At 51.1% G+C, this 14726-nt stretch overlaps 1 protein-coding gene across 15 annotated transcripts in view; it reads right to left on the bottom strand.

Moving 5' to 3' along the window:
- The window catches only part of KCNMA1 (potassium calcium-activated channel subfamily M alpha 1), a 751659-nt gene that overhangs the window by 554866 nt on the left and 182067 nt on the right, over positions 1 to 14726 (bottom strand). Inside the window, exon 1 of one of the 15 annotated variants that reach the window (XM_057531258.1) lies at positions 5043 to 5205. The exons of the other annotated variants lie outside the window; for them this stretch is intronic. The gene's annotated coding sequence lies outside the window, so the exon portion shown is untranslated. Of the gene's footprint in view, positions 1 to 5042; positions 5206 to 14726 lie in introns of those variants that run through there. 15 annotated transcript variants of the gene reach the window in all.

Genomic DNA, 14726 nt, shown 5'->3' with positions numbered 1-14726 from the left:
TGGAGCCTGTGCTCCGCAACAAGAGAGGCTGCGACAGTGATAGGCCCGCGCACTGCGATGAAGAGTGGCCCCCGCTCGCCGCAACTAGAGAAAGCCCTCGCACAGAAACGAAGACCCACCACAGCCAAAAATAAATAAATAAATTAATTAATTAATTTAAAAAAAAAAAGAATCACGATAAAGCCTCCCCACTCCTCTCTGCCCTCTTCATGCTTTTCTTGGGTGCCATTCCACCCCTGGCCTTCCAGGCTGCAGAGAACTACTCTTTTTAGGGGTAGCAACTGCCCCCTCCTCTGAACTGTCCACTGTCCATCTCCCCACTTGCACCAGTTCCAGGAGGTAAGAGATCAATTTCCAGCTCAGATCAGCTGGCCCGGTGGCCCTCCTAGAGGCAGTGTATCAAGGCGCCAGCTTCCTGCCCCTCTGGGCCCAACCAAATGCAGCTGATAATTCACTCTCCTGGTGGTCTCGGCTGCCCAGACCGAGCGCTGGAGGGACCATAGATGGCTCTCATTCTCGGACTGCAAGACAATCAAAATAGTATGGAGAGGGGAAACAGCTGACATTGTGACATTCTACAATTTTGCACGAGGACTGAAATACAATTCTACCTCTAGGTCTCTGGCTTCCCAGGGATATTCTTTCAGCCCTGGGAAGCAGAAGAGGACCTCAGGGATTGCTCCCGGCCCTTTGTGACTTTCCAAACAGAGGGGGTGTAAGGACAGGGAATGGGGAGGGTTCCAAGCTGGAGGGCAGGCCTGGGACCCCTCTGCTGGTTTACCCCGGCTCCAGCCAGTCTGAAGACTCCAGCGGTGACCGCAGACCACTGAGCGGAGGCTGAGGGCTCGGCCCCAGGGCAGCTGCAGCCAACGGGTGTCTCAACAGCTGCAACATGAATGCAGCAGCAACTGCAGGCTATCTGCAGCTTCCCCCCCCCCCAACCCGCCGCCCCACCGCAAAGTCTGTGCTGTTCGGCAACGGACAGACAAGGACTGGGAGGCCGGGACCCTGGAGTGGAAGCGCACACAGCCAGCGCCTCCCCCTTGTAGGACTGCATACTCAGAGCCACATCGTCACTACTGCTTTCTCTTTCCTTTTCCCATGCCAGCACCTTCGAGTCACTAGGGTGAGGTCATGCTTAAGGAGAAGGCAAAAGGACTTTGCCTCCTTTGGGCTCGTTTACTTTTGCACAAAACTCACACAATCACCTCGTGTTCTTTCACTCCATCAGCCTATTTTTATTGGCACTGTTATAGGCCCAGTGCTGGGCCTATGGTGGTGAACGAGACAAAGACGGCCCTGCTCACTTGTTGAGCTTTATTATGATACCTTCCTCATGAAATTCATCCACAACAAGCGGTTGTCCTGATTTTACTTCCTCATTTCACACCTGTGGAACTCAAGCCCAACCATCCAGGGTCAGACTCACAGAACTTTAAAATGGAAAGAGGCCCTGGAGATTAGCTTTGGCATCCCTTGTCGCACCAAGGAGCAGACTGACTTCCGGAAATAAAGAGACTCATTCATCTGGCCCAAATCCCTTTGATGGCCAATGAGAAAATGGAGCCCCATGAACATGAAAGGCCCCAGGTACTAAGCGTGGCAAGGCGGTGGCCCTGCCAGGCCCAGAAGGCAGGGAACTCAAAGGCCCCCACTTTCAATCCAGCCTTTTCCCCACACTGTCATCTCAAAGCTGGGACATTCTAGTACAACTTAAAAAATAAAGTGTTAAACTTTCAACGTTCTTTTTATTATTAAGCAAGATGCAAAACAGACTTTGTTATCCTACGCGTGGGTGAGAGAGACTATTTATGGAGGGGCCAGGGGTGGGATGGGGAAGAGGGATAGTGTGAAGAATGGTGTGAGGCAAGGGATTGAGTGAGGGTCATGGAGGGGTCAAGGTCAGGGATAGAGTAGGGTCAGGGGTGAGGAAAGATCAGCGAAGTCTCTTCATAATAAGAAAGAAACAATGACTTCATATTTCAAAACTGAGGCAGGTCAGGGACTCGAGAATCAGGCAACGATCATAATGCCTGCTTTAATCTTTCAAAGAAAGTGATTTTTATTTTTTGACAGATCATTCTGGCATCACCAACCTACACAGTGACATCAAGCCTGAGTATGGCACAATGTTCTACTTGTCCCAAGCCTGGATCCCAGGCCACAAAGGTTAACTGCCATGCAATCAGAGCCACGGCCAGCCAGAGAATGCCTCCCCGCTTTGGGAAGCGTCACTGAACGTCTTCTGGCACCAATGCGCCATCGCCTCAAAGGAACCCCTCCCTCACCCAGCACAGGACTCGTATGCCCACATCAGCAGCTAGTGTGAGCTTCCTTCTGCTTCCCAACCACACAGCCACAGTACTTGCCTCGTTGAAGTAATACAGGAAGGCGAGACCTTAGAGCCGTGTGGAGCACTGAGGAGGGCGGGGCCTCAAGCACATCCTCTGACATCTGCAGCACGCCCGTCTCTCACCTTCTGGACCACTTCCCCCACGGAAGAAGCGACTGCTAAGAAATCAGCCTCCGCCAGAACACGTAACCCTCCTGCCGCATTGACCAGCTCCTGGGCAAGGACCCTGGTTCCGGACAGTGTGGAATAGAGTTGGAGGCAACCAGAACCAAGTGATATCATGTTCTGGAGAAGCAGCCGTTACTGAGAACCCCGTCCCCCACACACATCTCTCAGCCAACATCGAGATGCCAGGTCAACCCTCTCCTTGTGGAGAGGCCAACCTGTTTGTGGGAGGCGTGTTATGGGTCATTACGAATGGAGCAGGAACTCTTTCATAGGAAGACCGTCCACATTCAACACAGCATTCTCAAGTGTTCTCAAGCCCTGCGAGCCAGAGGCATGCTGGCTCTCACTCCTGGACCCCCAGGACCAGCACAAGCCCCTCAATATGTGTGTTAAATAGCTGAATAACAATACGTCATGGTACCTGTGAGGAGCACGGGATGACAAGGATGAAAAAGACGGTGCCTCCACCTTCAAGGAACTGTTTGGCTGGGGGAAGCTGCCCCAATGTGATCTGTCAGTGGTGAGGTCAGAAATGGAGTCAAGGTCAGCAGTTCGGGGGCTAATCCAGGAGAAGGACTCAGTCAGTGCCTCCTAAACTATTCACACCTACCCATCACAACTTCTGCCCTACCTGCATGCCACCTGCACCACTAACTTCTTAAGCCTTTTCTTTAAGCGGACTCATATTTTTTAATATATTTTAATAAAACCTTATAACACTGCCATATGTGAAAAACTGATGCTACTTATGAAAAAACAGAAGATAACTTTCAAAATAACCACAATGCAAAACAAAACCAGGTCAGGAAATTCCAGCTAGATGCCATTGCCGGCAAAGGCTCACGCGGCCTGAGGTTGGTCGTGCCTTTGTTCAAAGGGGACATGGCAAAAAAAAAAAAAAAAAAAAGCAACATGGCAGCACATTGAGAGGTATTCAAAACACCAAAATGAGACACTCTCCCTGAGATAATCAGGACTGGAAGAAAAGTGAAAAGGGACTCTCTTCTGCCTCGTGATCCAAGGTCTTGTCCACGTATCACTGGAAGGTACTGACACCACCCACACTTGGAGAAACCCTGAAGCCTGAACTAACGTTTCCGTCAATGTCCAGAATCTGTAACACCACAAGTTTATGACTTAACGTCAAAGATATCAGGCACAAGGATGTCAGACAATGCTCAAACAACACTGGGTTGCTGGCTGATTTAGGTTTCCAAATTTTCCAGCTCCCCAAGGTTAAATATATCCTACAGGCTTCAGGTTACAAACCAGGACAAAAAAGACCAGAGAGGGGAGAGAAAGAGTCCAGCTCAGCCAGCGGGCAGTGACAAGAGTGAAGAATCCTCAGTCTTCGATTGTTCGGGACCCAGAATCCTGAAGGAGGAGAGGGCTTTTTAAATGATTTTACTCCCAATTTTAGACCATGACTGGAATTCCACCAAAGGACCCCCAAGAAATGGAGGCAGTGAATCAGTCTTGGCAGGTGAAGAGCGTGTCTGAACCGGGAAGGGAAGGCAGAACCGGATCCCCAGAAGCCCCTAAATGCTGCTGGAGGAGGCTTGTACAACCTCCCAGTCCAAAGTCCATTCCTAAGAAAATCAGGACGACCCCAGCAAAGCTGACCTTCACAAGCCGCATACTTCTCAATCAAGACCCAACTGGGGAAGAGTTCCCAGAATCTCAGGTAGAACTGGGCAAAAAAAAAAACCTAACAGGTTAAACTAGAGGCTTACCAAAGTTAAAAACCTAAATTGGAGTTAACTAGTTACATTTCAAGAAGATTCTTCCCTCTCGAAAAGCAGTCCTTTGTAATCTGAGCTTCCCTGGAACACTTAAGTGTTTGTTAACAGGTTATTAACTCCTTGGCAGGTTCTCAAGCTCTAAAGAAAACTTGCAGGGAAAGGAAGGGCGAGGGAACTGGAATCCCTGCTCTGTTTGTTTGCCTGGCTTTCTGCTTAGTGCGTTACATACTGTATCTTCTTTAAGTAACCCGCCCAGCAGGGTTAGGCATGATCAGCTCCATTTTACGGAAAAGAAAACTGAGCACAGAGAAGTAAAGTAACTCACACGAGGTCACACAGCTACTACAGCACCAAAAGCATGGGCTGTTCCTAGCAGCACACAGCATGGCCTTCCCAGGGAAGTGCCGTTTGCATTTTATTATGACCGTGTACTGAAATATGCCCTCTGGCATACAATTCAATGCCTGTTTGAAATGAACGTACATACATGCTAAGAATGCCACACATAGTAAAGATGACTGTATCAAGTGTACAACTTATCATGGGTCAGAGAAGCATCAAAAGAAAATTACCTCAATATACCAGGCTAGAAAGGGAGGGGGTTCCTGGTGCCTAAAACTCTACCATTCCAGTCCTATCCAACACACACACACACACACACACACACACACACACACACACACACACACACACACACACACACACACTCACACACTCCTCAGCCAAAATGTTCCACTTGAGATGGAAAAGCAAGGGCTAGGGAGGTGTTTCCAGCTCACCCGAGGCCTAGCTTCTCCTCCTCTGCCTCCGAGGATCTGGAAGTTATCTGGTCAGCCAGACGGCAGAACAGAGAGCTCCATTACCAAGGGTGGGCCTGGGATGCTTTCTGAGCAGGATCGGGCGACTGTATCCTCCTTCAGGAGATAAACTCTGAAGGTAGGATGGAAGCATTGTGTTACCCAGAGGTTATCAGGTGGTGGAAGGATGGAAGGAAAGGGAATGAAAAAGAGGGAGGGGAGGGAAGGGGAGGGAAGGGGAGGGGAGGGGAGGGGAGGGAAGGGAAGGAGGGTGGAAGGCAGGAAGTTGACTTAAAATATATATTGTCAGTGGCGCAGGATAAAAATAAGAATAGTTTTTTCAGTGACTGAAAGCATTTTTTTAAATGAAAGACAGGGACAGCTGCTACGCTATGCTGGTGGGATTATGGTTGGTTTTTTAACTGTCTTTTAAAGTTCCTATTAAATAGGTTTTTCAACAGGCAAAATTTTGGAGTGAAAAGGTCTAGGAACATTTGTGGATAGAAAATTCAGAGCAACTCACCAAGGGGAACTTGGTTCGTGATAATTTCATAAAACAGTTGTACATACAGTACCTAATGCAACTGTTTGGGCCCCTGAGAGCCCAAACCAACGCCCACTGGAGCAGGCTTGTGGGATTTCATAAAGATTGAATGGGGTGGGGGGCTTCCCTGGTGGCACAGTGGTTAAGAATCCGCCTGCCAATGCAGGGGACACGGGTTCGAGCCCTGGTCTGGGAAGATCCCACATGCCGCGGAGCAACTAAGCCCGTGCGCCACAACTACTGAGCCTGCGCTCTAGAGTCTGCGCGCCTAGAGTCCGTGCTCCACAACAAGAGAAGCCACTGCAATGAGAAGTCGGCGCACTGCAACAAAGAGTAGCCCCCGCTCGACGCAACTAGAGAAAGCCTGCACGCAGCAACAAAGACCCAATGCAGCCAAAAATAAATTAATAAAAATAAATTTAAAAAAAAAGATTGAATGGGGCTTCTGGTGGCAGGGCCTAGAAACCCACAGAGGGAGGGGCTACAAGATACAGAGGCAAGAGACCTGCACTGGGATCCAGGACCGTGCTCTGTGGACAAAACGGGTGACCTTGGGCATGTCCCTTAACCTGGCTGGCCACCAGCCATTTCCTAAAAGTAAGAGGCTGTATGACACCAGGGGTGACAAACTCAAATGCTTTAAAGGGTTAGGCTGGAGACACAGGACTGAAAGGGTCAGCAGGGACGATGGCGACCTAGAGACCACATCCCAGGCCAAGGAGGCAGCTGCCACTCAGATCCAGATCACTGTCAGGTCCCATGTGGCCAGATGAGTTGATTTTTTTCAAGAGAAGCTAGAAATCTATACCTTCATATGGACATTCAATTTCCCTGTTGGCATCTAATTTTTAAAACGTAGACACCCTGGAAGATGGCACAAACCCTGGAAGTGTTCCCTGGATTAGATGTTCCAAAACTCCCCTAGAAGTGTAGAGTGTCAAGTCCATCGGCTAGATGTCCCCTGCTTTATTACTGCACAGTGCAAGGAGCACTGGCCCCGTGGCTCCTCCAAGACACCACTTCTGTCAGAGCAGACTGACAAGAGAAAGAGCAACAGACCACTTCCGGGTGACCCATCTGAGGTTCCCTAACCCCAGGGAAAGGTGACAAAATGCCTGTCTGGACCATTTGACTCTGCCTCCTGACTCAGGATGTGAGGCTGAGCATCTGAGCATCCTGCCGGAGCCTAGCCACGCCCTTCCCACCCTGCAGTTCCACAGTGTGGTCCAGCTCAGAGCTTCTCTAACGGGCACAAGCATTCTGCTTTTCTAACAACCTCATAGGTGACGCGGCTACTGCTGGTCCTCGGAACCACACTTTGAGGAGCAAGGCAGCACATCTATAACTTCCCTTCCCTCCTGTCCTTTTTCTCTCCTCCTTGGGCCCACAAACAAGTCAGCTCTGTCCCCCAAATTCCTGTTCCTCTCAAGCTCTCACCCCAGCTCGCTCTCCAATTTCTAACAAGCCTTCTGCAAGAGAGGACTCTACTTATTGCCTTGACTTCTCCACCGCCTTCCTCTCTGTTGAAACCCCTTCTCTGGCTTCTCTTCCCCACCCCACCATGTTCCTAGAATTATTCTTTCGGGTTACTAATAACCTTCTAATTGCCTAATTCAAAGTCCTCTTCTAAGAGCCCATCCAAACAAAGCTGTCTCATCGATAATAATAATAATGGCTGATATTTATCGGTTGGATATTAAGTGCATCAGTCACTGTCCCAAGTCTTTGCCTAAAAAGTACTTCAAATGCACTATCTTACCACCCTAAAATATGTTCTTTGATTAGCCTCATTTTTACAAATGAGGAAAGAGGCTCAGAGAGGTTAAGTAACTTGCCCAAGGCCACAGAGCTGGAAAGGAGCAGAGCAGGGATTGGCTACTCGGACAGTCAGCTACAAAGTCCTCACTCCTTCTCCCCACAATGTGTTATTATAAAAAAATTTTCAAACACACAACAAGGTTGAAAGAATTTTACAGAGAACACCTGAATACTCACCACCTAGATTCTATCACGAATCTCATTATATTTTACTGTATTGCTTTATCACAAATCTATCTGAAAGTTAGCACCTTTGGCTCCATTTGAAAAGCAGCCTGGAAAATACTTTCAAGGCCTGGCTCAGATGTTGCCATTTCTGAACCCCCTCACCTCATTCCCTCCTGGGCTAGGGGTGGTGCTGGGGGAGCAGGAAGGGGAATATCCATCTGGGAACACCTGTGCATCTCATCACACCACATGTCCCAGCCAGCCTCTGATCTCTCCCCTGGCACAAAGCAGGGAGGGAAGGTGTTTGGGAATAGCTCACCACCTTGAAATGCCTCCCCAAGCCCTGAGGGGTCTTTCAGAAAATAGCCAGGGGACAGAAGGATGGGCAGTATATAGGAAAGGGCAGCCATGCCTACCTTCAGAGGATTTAACCTGTTCAAGTGGGATGAATGGCACCTCTAGGCTCTGATGCCTTTGTGTCTTCCAGCTGCAGGAGGCCTCAGGCTCTATCACCATGCCCAGGAGTATGATGAGAGGGTTGTCGGAAACTTCCCATCCCAGGGCCTCTTTGTACACCTCAAGGGGAGGCCATTCCCATAGAATATGATGTGAATGATTCCCCCTGGAGTCCTGCAGGGCAGTGGTATCCCTGCCAACCCCCGTCCATCTGCTCCAGGGGAAGGGTGTTCAAGCATAAAATAGCAGCTTTTTCTCAGTGCCCCTTGTAAAGTAAAGCCCCTCAATGGGGCAGCATATGCAAAGCAAGACCTTGGGGCCCTGGAAGCACTGGAGTCTCAGTCCTGCCACCTTAGGCTCTCCACCACCTTCCTGCTGTGTGACCTTAAGAAACCCTCCTACCCTCTCTGGGCTGAAGTCTTCTCATCTGTATAAATGACAAGACACCAAATAAAACAAATAAGCAAATCTGGCCTGTCCAACTATGTCCATGGCAGTGGGCTGGGGCTGGGTGGAGGAGAAGTAGGCACACAAAAGATCTCAGCAGACACTACCATGCCCTGTTCTAAGCTCTTTTTTGCCTTTTTGAATCCTTACAAACTCTTTGAGGTAGGTGTGATTTTTAGCCACATTTTATAGGTGGGGAAACTGAGGCATAAAGAAGTTAAAACTTTCCTAAGGTCCTATGGTTAGTAAGAGGCAGAGCAAGGATGAAACACAGGAGGCTGTGGAATCTGTGCGGGGCGACTGCCACACCCGGCTGCCTGCTGGAGAAGCCTACAACCTTCTCTTCACCCTCCAACAAGATTCAGTCCAGTTGAGGCGGCAGGACAAATATGAAGATTTAAATGCTGATGAAATATTTAAATAACTCTTTGAGATAATAGTGGGGAAGATACTGCCAGGCAGAACATGATTAACTGCCAAATGAAAGTGTTTAGACAGAATTGCTCTAAAGGTCCAGAAAAAAAAAAAAAAGTGAGATCATTCCAAGACTGGAGGAATCCCAGGAGATTGCATGTGAACTGGCTTTTGCAGGGTGAGCAGGATCGGAACAGGCAAAGAGGACATGAAAGAGAATTCCAGCAGAAGTCAAAATTCAAAGAGGCAGCCCCCCTAACTAGAGACATGGGGAGCCCTGAATATCTCAAGGTGGCTTAGGAGAGCAGGGTTATGAAGCTGGAAAAGTGGGCCGAGGCCAGGTCTTGGACGCCAAGCCAAGAGTCTGAATTTTACCCTGTAGGTAATAGGGAACCATGGAGGAGTTGGAGTGAGAGTAGAGAAGAAGTATCATAAACAGAATGTCTCCAGGTGATACACTGGATACACTGGGGGTACCAAGGGGGGAACCCGATGAATTATCACAGGCTTTGGCCAAGGAGCCCTTGGGTCTTGACAAAGGAAGTAAGACCCAACCAGGGAGGGGGACACCTGAAGTCTTCTGTTCGGCTTCTTCCTAGGGCTGTTTAGAATTGAGCACACTGTGTCAGCTGGGAAGCAAGCAAATATAATACAAAGAGCCCCCCAGGGTCACATCCAGTGAACAGCATTTTTTTCTAAGTGGTATTTTTAATCCTTCTGTTGACCAAAAACACAATGGGAAGAAATGAAGCGTGAACGTCAACAAGAGGCTTTCCAAACTCTCCTCTCTCCACCTATTAGCCACGTGGCGGCCCTGAAGACTCACCACATAGCCCACCAGCCAGGTGGCCCCTTCTGATGATCTAGGACAGGTTGATCTGCTTATTTGGTGGCTATAAATGGAAGGGTTGGTCTGTCTCGCATACAAAGATAGGGTCCCCAGTTGGCAGAGTGAGGGTGGCGAGGGCCCAGTCACTCCATCAAGGCCACAACAGCATAAGGCGGCTTCAGAACAGCTGGGGGTTCTGCTGGGGGAGCCCCCTCTGCTCGAGGAGCCAGCAGTGGAGATGGCTTGGCCACTCACAGCTCTTAAAGGGGGCTGGGGTGTCAGGAAAGAGACCCCCCAGGAGACTGGAAAGGACCATTTGCTCTGAGCTGCGTCCTTGCCCATGGGGTCAAGACGTGGCTCTAGCCACCCAAGGCCATTCCTCTTTGCCACCCGCCGTGCCCCGTTCAACCTGCACTCTGGGCCCCACCCACTCCCAGGCTACAGCAGCCGCCCCAAGGACTGAATTCCCCAGACCCAGACCCAGGAGGTAAGCCAAGCGAACATTCAAGGGCAGGAACACCTGTCCTGGGTTCCCGGTCCCAGGGCCCCCCCCCCCAATTCCCCTCACCACCTGGACCTGTGCCACCTCCCCACCTCCATCGCTGGCTGTCACTGCTGCCCCACTGGTCCTTGCACCGTCCCAGCTGGGCTGTCTGCACTCCACTCGTTAGCCCTCTCTTGCCCCAGCTCCTAAGTGGTCCTTCCAGCCCTGACCACCCAGGGGGACCCAGGGTTAAAGTCAGATGAGCCTGGCCTGGCCTTCTGGATCTGCCACTTTACTAGCCATAAGACCCTGGGCAAGTGGCTTAATGGCTCAGCGCGTCTGTTTCCTCAACTGTACAATGGGCACTGGCCTCCCAGGGCTACTTATGAGGACCAGCAAGAGAGAGTACATAAAGGGTTTCTCCTGGAGCCTGGCACATGGCAATGCTCCCTAAGGAGTGTCACTGGCAGTTTTTATCTTCATCCACCACCACCACCACCACCACCCCCGCCCACGCAGGCACTGACTCAGCACTGTGAGTGGCTGGTTCCCTCCCCCCTTCCCTCCCCAAGCCAGAGGCAGGGCAGGTGGCAACGGGAAGCAGCACATTCGACCTCTGTACCTGGGGCTCCAGATCCTGTCCAGTGTGAATCTGAACCCATTTCCCTACGTGTCTGACACCTGCTGTCTACCCCGTCATTGTCCCCTCCTCCCGTCCTGGCTGGGCAGGGGGGCTCACTCTGCACAGGTGGCCAAGGTGTAGGGAGGACACTCCTTCCTAACATGTTTGGTTTTCAGCAGATGTGTTTGCCCAGCGACACGGATGCCATGGTGACAGGCCAGGGTCACCCAGGATCCAGGAGTGGATGGATACACACAGACAGAAGGGCAACCAGGCAAGAGAAAAAGCCCTGGGGGCCACCAGTCCCCCCCACTGAGGGGCCAGACTGCCTCCATAACGCATGTTTTCCCAAGGGAAAGGTCTTCTCAGTGGTCCCAGCAGGCTCCTGGGATGCTCCTGCTGGCAGGGGCTCTGTTCCTCTTGGTCTTGAAGCCCCTGCATCCACAGAATCCACCAAAGACACTTACTTCCTTCAGACCCATCACTAAACCCCTGGTGGGCATTTTCAGAGCCACTTATGAGTGGTGATTGTGGCTTGGAAAATTCTTCATAGGGGAGTTCGTCTAGGCGGGGCTTCCTGGGAGCCAGAGGACAGGGTAAGATACCTGCCCATCAGAGAGCATGACAGCCCTCGGGAAATACGGAGACCTCAGTTCACACGGAATCAGGTCTGCCTGGCCCTGCACTGGCTCCAAGGTGGAACTGAAGGGATCGGGGTTTGGAACCAGAGACCAGAGTCAAATCTTAGCTGTGCCACTTCCTGGCTGGGTGAACGCTGATGATCCATTTAACCTCTCTGAGCCTCAATTTCCTCATCTGAGAAATGGGACCAGCACAGTTGGCTGTTCTGAGAATACAAGGATATAATTTAGAAAGGTGACAAGCACATAGTAGCAGCTTGCTTAATAGGGCTGAGACTTTCCCACCTGAGGAACTGCTGTGGTGACTTGTCCAGACTCCTCCTGCTCTGGGGAAAGACTCAGTCCTGAGAATCACCCAGTGTTTCACCGAAGTAAATTCTCCAAGGATGAGCTGCAGGGAAGAGACCTTTCCCTTCTCTCCTTCAAAGCTTCAGGCAGCCAGATGAAGTGTGATGTAGGTGGCCAAGCCGCTATACCCTTAGATAGTAACTAACGCCTCTGATGGGAATTACTAATGAAACGGCACCTGTTAGCTGACTTGAAGCCACCTTAATTTGACACATGGCAGTTATATTCACTACCCTATCAGCTGGTTCGTGAGATATGAAATGCCACGTGATATGCCTTGGTCGTCTCCATGCTACGAGGGGGACGCTGTCCCTAGGGTGGTTATCAGCCCGTGTTCCCAACCACCCCACAGGTTATCCTGCAGGCTTCCCAGGAAGCCCCAAAGGCACAAGGGCTCCCTGCCCCCGTGAGCGCTGCTGAGCCTGACGGAGCAGCTGGGCGTCTTGTCCGAAGGTGAAGACTGCCTCTGAGCAAGGGGAAAAACACCCCCCGAGAGTTCCTGACTCCCCATGGTGGTCACCATGCTCGGCGCCTTGAAAAGCCTTGCTGGTTGGCACAGGGAATTCCCAACTCAGGCCAGGAGCAAAGAGGTCACCATGACCGTTATTCCCAGGTCAGGGACAGCACATGGAGAACTAAAAAGGCCCCATGGCAAGTCATGAGATTGGGTTTCTATAGCAACACAACTGCAGCTGCAGGAACACCTATGAGATGCCCAAGGCTTGCCTTAAACAGGCCCAGAATGCAGAATCCTAAAAGCAAAAACCACCCAGCAGTATTTAGACACAGAAAACAAGCTTTGCTCAGGTCCAGAACAAAACCACAGGAAAAAAAAAAATGTGGCGAGTATCTCAGAGTTCTATCAAGGCGAGCTCGAAGAATATCTTGTGCGCTGAGCTGATGCAGGCCCTATGGGTTAGCTGAGCCGTGTTTCAAGGGAAACACCCATTCAGGATCTTCCATAGAAAAATTCTCTCTCTCTCTCACACACACACACACTCACACACGATGCAAGTACATATGGAAAATTTAAAATATATCAAGGTCCCTACAGTTCATTTGTAGATCAGAAAAAAAAAAAATCAATGAAGGACCAATTTCAACAAGATCCTTCAATGAAAATTTCTAATCAACTTTACCTTCAGACACTTCTATCACTATACTTGTAGAGTAGTTATTTTAGCTATGCAACATCTCCTACGAGAACTCAGCACTTAGCGGAGGGAGCGAGGGAGGGGCTGAAACCCAAACACCATGCAGGTACAAGCTGGCATACTTAGCAGCCAGCGGTCTGGCTTCCTGACGGCCGATATGGAATAACTCAGGAAACTCAATCCCACGGGGCTGCACTGGGGACCTGCTTGCTGTCCACACATGCCACTGCGGTCATCAATCAAGGAGGAGGGAAGTTAACCACAAACGGGCCACCAGGCCACTCCATCTCCCCTCCTTTGTCAAATCCCAAAATACCACGACGGCACCCAAGCCAGGGCCTCTGAGGACACTCGAATGGAAATCCAACTTCATGCAACAAGGACTCAAGGTGTGGACCTCACTGGCCAAGTGGCAGCATGGGCTAGAGAGCCAGGGGAAGGCGGGAGGCTGGGAGAGGAACAGGGAAAGAAGAGGATGTTGAGCAGGAAGGCAGGTGCCGGGAAGGAGCTGGCTGGGCCCGGGGAAGCTGTCTCAAGGGATGAGGCGTCTGTCCCCATGCTCTTTCCTTACAGCCCCTAATGCCTCGAGAGCCCGGCTCAGGAAATGCCCAGACCACCAGTGAAGCTGAACAGAGTCACCACCTACCAAAATACCCTCGGCTCCAGAGCTGTCTCAGGAATCAAAACCACCAAGCCATCAGGCCAAGGACCAGTCTTTCTTCATCTGCGGGGGTTATGAGATGCCCAGCAAATACGATCGCCTGGCTGGCGGCTTCTCCTAGATGCCGGTCAGAGGGCGAGGGCAGCCCCTGCACACTTGGAAGGTGGGGTGCTTTACCGGGATCCCCCACACTCACCTCAGAAGAGCGGTGAACCAAAACCAGCTGCCAGGTCAAGGAGATGCTCAAGGCCCTGGTCCACTGCCCAGAAGTCGACCTCCACTTTCATCAAGTCTGAGCCCTGAAAATCCAGGCTCTGCGCAGGAAGAAGCAGATAATCTCCCCAGTCGCCCAAGTGAACAGGCTGGAGGACACGGAGCCAAGGCCATCCCGGGGCACTTGGAAAGACACATCCCGTAAAGGTGATGGGAATAACAGGCTTCAGAGTCTCACTAGAGAGCAAACAATTAGGAAGGTCACACACAAGATGTGGCCCCCTGGGCCACTTCTCAATGATGACAGGTCTCTACCTAGATGCCCAAGCTGCAATGATTTTCATACTGACTCTGGCTTGAGATGTGCTGTTTTCCTACCTCCATGCCTTTGCCCACACCATTCTGCCTCCCCGGAAGCTCTCCCTGTTCCTCCATGATAGCCAAAGCCCAAGGTGTCCTTCAGGGTACAGGTGGAGCCCCAGCTCCGTCCTCAGCTGTGCCTGCCTGTGGGATGCCCTGGTCCCATACCCCGCCAAGGAAGGATGCGTTGCCCAGCTCCAGGGAGGGGGGTCAGCAGACAGCCTCTAGCTGTCGGCTCCGTCAGGGTCAGCCTCGGATGCAGGGAGTAGCTTCACCCAAGATCACACCCTTCCTGGGACCGTCAGCATCTGGTGAGGTGGGGGGATACAGGACCAGCCCTTCTGGCCCAAAAGGACCAACTCTATTGGGCAATATTCACTCTCTGAGAACCCTGCTGGGCTGGCCGAGGCTTGCTGGAGCCTGTACCAGCCCTCTTCTTGTCCCTGTGGCCACTCCTGCCTCTGCCCCTCCTTTCACAGGGGTTGACCCCTAATAAACATCCTGTGC

The sequence above is a fragment of the Balaenoptera acutorostrata genome, chromosome 16 (genome assembly GCF_949987535.1).
Source record: "Balaenoptera acutorostrata chromosome 16, mBalAcu1.1, whole genome shotgun sequence".
Classification (NCBI taxonomy): domain Eukaryota; kingdom Metazoa; phylum Chordata; class Mammalia; order Artiodactyla; family Balaenopteridae; genus Balaenoptera; species Balaenoptera acutorostrata.
This window is presented reverse-complemented; position numbering and strand designations above follow the sequence as displayed.